Genomic DNA, 4,610 nt, shown 5'->3' on the forward strand with positions numbered 1-4,610 from the left:
CATAGAAAAAAACACATGTACCATGTCATTTTAACCAGCATTCATTGATAGGAAAAAGATCACAACAAAAATGCCTATTAGAAAAAATGCTGTAGTAACACCCTTGTACAGGATCCTGTCTCATAGGCATGAGTGTTTCATTATGGCTAATGTTTCTCAAAACTGGCTTTACATAAGAATCATCTGTGGAGCTTTTAAAAATACTGCTGCTCGGGCTTCCCTGGTGGCGCAGTGGTTGAGTGTCCGCCTGCCGATGCAGGGGACACGGGTTCGTGCCCCGGTCCGGGAAGATCCCACATGCCGCGGAGCGGCTGGGCCCGTGAGCCATGGCCCCTGAGCCTGCGCGTCCGGAGCCTGTGCACCGCAACGGGAGGGGCCACAGCAGTGAGAGGCCCGCGTACCGCAAAAAAAAAAAAAAAAAAAAAAATACTGCTGCCCATGCTCCCCAGCCCCTCCCCAACCTGACCAGTTAGATCAGAATTTCTGAAAGTGGAACCCAAGCATGGGGATTTAGTAAAATCTCCCTAAGTAATTTTAATATTCAACCAGTGTAGAGAGTCATTACTAATTGTCAAGAATTCGAATTGCTGACTTGAAGGATATATACATTTTACATTTTGAACTCATTTTAAAAATGGTTAAATTCCATATAATTCCAAGTTTTGTACTATCATGACTTCTGCTCCAAGTCTCAGAAAATCTAAAAGTATAAACCAAGTACTAGGAAAGGGTCTCCTTTTCAGCTAAAATGGTAGCTCCCCAGAGATCTAAAGTGGGTGTCCACCCCATCTCAAATAAATATTTTCACAGCACTTGGTTTGCTTTCTCTATCAGTTGTGACAATTTGCCATCATTTCATTTTGTTGATTACTGTCTTTCACAGCCCCCAATCTTCAGCAGAACTCCAAGAGAACAGGAACCAAATCCATATTGTTCACCCAGTAAGCCTAATGCTATTATAACAGGGCCTAGCGTATTATAGGTGGTCAATATGTGTGATAAATAAATCCCTGTGGTTGCCTGGTCAGTGGATAATCATGTTAGGTTGTGATAAGGAAGTGAAGGGGAACTACTGTCTGCTCTCATTTTCCAGGCCCAAACTTTCCAAATAGAAAACAAATATTTTATCTTAGCCAAAAAGAACCTAAAAACCTACACAATCATTTAAGAAAAAGATTGATGTGTGTTGAATCTTGACCATGTAGTAAAAAAAAAAAAAATACAAAGGGATTAGAAGGTAGAATGTGATGAACCACCTTCAGTAGTGAATTTGTCCTTTCTCTGCCATTCCCCTGCACTTTGATAAGACTCTAAAAAATGTATACAGTAAATGGTACAGTTAAGCATGAGAAACACTTGGAGATCTGAGCACAGGGCAAATCAGCTGCCACTAAGAACATGATTCCTCAGCTGTTACCCTTCTTTCTCCTCACAAGTAAGACTTGTCACATGGGCCTACAAAAAGGAAGGGTCAAGAGAGAAATTTCACTTTGATTCTGATTATTATATTAAATTACTTAGGATCATAGTTGCAGATAGGCTCTAAATTCTTCTTTCTCTGCATATAATTTCTGTGTGTAACTAGTAACACCTAACCAAGTAACATTTAGTGATATATCGTGTCCAATAGGACTAACCATTTCAAAAAAGGCCTCAGTGCTATAAATTGTGTACACCTTTAGACCTTCCTTCTATAATATGCCTGGCCAAAACATAAAGATTGTTGACTAAGTAGGAATGAGATCTTACACCTCCTTTCTTTGAAGCTTCAGGGTGAATTAGTTTTACTTCTTTTAGTTCATGGGTTTTTTAAATAAATTATTTCTTTCAGGATAGTTGTAGATTTATAGAAAAGTTGAGGGGAGATCCCATGTAGTCCACACCCAGTTTCCTCTATTCTTATCATCTTACTTTAATATGGTACATTTGTCATAATTAATGAACCAATATTGATACACTAATATTAGCTGAAGTCCATGCTTTATTCAAATTTCCTTTATTCAACTTTATTTAGAAACTTTATTCAAGTTTCTACCTAATGTCCCTTTTTTATTCTAGGATTCCAACTCGGATACCACATTTACTCATCATGTTTCCTTAGGCTCCTCTAGGCTGTGAAAGTTTCTTAGACTTTCCTTGTTTTTGATAATCTTGACTATTTTTTAAAGTGCTCCTCAGGAATTTTGTAAAATGTCCCTCAGTTTCAGTTTGGTGTTTTTCACATGATTAGACTATGTTGTGGGTTTTGAGGAGGAGCCTGTCAAACACCACCTCAGCCTCATGGTCAAGGTTAATATCAAGAGTAATGTCATGTTGATAGCATGTACCCTCGATAAGATATGAATGGCATTGTACCTTTGTGATTTCCACTTTTCAAGAAGAAAACTTTACACCAACATATTTTTCCTCTGTGAATTTATAAACGTATGATACATTATTTCCTAACACAAAGGATTTAGACATACAGTGAGATCAAGCCATTCCCCCCCTTAATATGAAATAAAGTGTTCCAATTTTAAATCGTTTTGCTCAGAAGACATAAAGCTCTTTTACCTGTAAGCCTGTCACAGATATTAAGGGATGTCTGCACATGGAGCAAAGTATTAATATAGGCTGTGAGTTAAAGTTACAGCATAGCCATCACTCAGTAATTCATTTGGTAATCCAAAGGAAAACAAACTGGTGGACAAATTTCTGCTATTTACAAAAATAGTTTCTATTATAAAACACTGCATTATTTTCTTAATTCTAATTATTTAAATTTGAGACAAGGAATATGCTTAGGTGAAATATGTTCTGATACTCATGACTGTCTTACATGTCAGAAATGAGTATGAGCAGCTAATTTAGGTAATAATTGAGCCCTTGATGTGGGGTAGCATGGGGGAGGGAGCTAATAAAAAAGCTTCTCCTGAACCTATGTGGATAACATAATCCAGTAGATCAGGCCACTATGTGAGATCAGACTAACTGCGGGTCAGTGGTGACTTAATGAATGATTGCTCATATGAGTCTTAATCCCTCTTAGCTATAATATATGGAGAGGAATAGTGACCTTCCCCAAGTTGGGGAATGCTTTTGTATCAGACCAAAAGTAAATGGCTAATAAATCTATATCTTTAAACACAATTATATTCAACAATTAGAATATATAATGTGTGTGTTTACACATATACACTTATATATGTATACTTTATATGTATAAGTAAACATACATGTAATGTTTATATATTCTTATATACGTAATGTGTAAATTTGCTCTTTTAAAATCCCAAACTTGGGGCTTCCCTAGTGGCGCAGTGGTTGGGAGTCCGCCTGCCGATGCGGGGGACGCGGGTTCGTGCCCCGGTCGGGGAGGATCCCACATGCCGTGGAGCGGCTGGGCCTGTGAGCCATGGCCGGTGAGCCAGCGTGTCCGTGTCCGGAGCCTGTGCTCCGCAACAGGAGAGGCCACAACAGTGAGAGGCCCGCGTATCGCAAAAAAAAAAAAAAAAAAAAAATCCCAAACTTGCTACTGGATTTTTTTGGTTTTGGTTTTGTTTGTTGGTTTTTTACGATTAATGACTACTCAGTAATTATATATCTCACAAGTTAACAGAAGTGAGGGTTGTGCATTGGCTAATCACAGGATTAGCACATTGGCTAATCACGTGTTTCTTCATATGAAAGTCTAGTCTTGCAAACTGAGAAAGCCAAGGACAGAAAAGGAAAAACTTTCAAGTTACTCACCAAAATTTCCACCTACTGATAAAGTCCTTTTCTCTCTTTATCTCTCTGGCCACTTAGGTAAATTTAAAATTTTATCTTATCTCCCTAGTATGGATAAAAAATTTAGGTGATAAATAATTAGGCTTAGTTCCATTTAGGAAGTAAAATGGATAAATATCTACTGTGATTGAAAGTTACTTAACTCTTAGAAAAAGTGTTTGGCAAGAGGGTAAATCTTCCTGTTATTTCCATCCCATTTGATATTTTTCATTATAGAAAAAAATTAAGTGACAGGAAGGGGTTTTTAATTATTTTTCTTAGCATACAATTCACCACCATTTAAGAGAGAGAGAGAGTCAGAGTTTGTACTCCCTAGAAGGGAAGCCACTTTAAGACTTAATGGGCTTTCCTTATACGTCTGCTTTTTATTTTTAAACACCACCACCTCTTTGCTGACAAACATTTTCTTGCAAATTATGGCAAGGGAGGAGGGGCATGAGAAAATAAGCTGCGTGAAAGCTGGTGATATTGCCTCTGCCAAAATTCCAAGTTGAAATCAAATCCTTCAGGAAAGTTTCTTAGGCATAGGGGGGAGAAAAGATTTACAACTTCAGCAGAACTGTCATTCTACCAAGAGAAAGGATCAGTCAATCTACTTTACTTTCACCAAAGGATCTGAATCTGGCTGGCTTTGTCATACTTCTTTCTCCTTTATACATGGAGGTAGAGGGAGGTGGGAAGAACAGCGCACGAGGAGTTAAAAAAATTGATGAAGCCCTGACCCTTTAGTTTCCATTTATAGTCTGGGCCGGAATGCCATCCCCCTGGACTAGCAAACTGTCCAATCCAGCCTCAAGTGTCAAGATGCTGTTAGGCACTAAGTGAACTATATATGCATGCCC

Source organism: Lagenorhynchus albirostris, chromosome 6, assembly GCF_949774975.1.
Source record: "Lagenorhynchus albirostris chromosome 6, mLagAlb1.1, whole genome shotgun sequence".
Lineage (NCBI taxonomy): Eukaryota > Metazoa > Chordata > Mammalia > Artiodactyla > Delphinidae > Lagenorhynchus > Lagenorhynchus albirostris.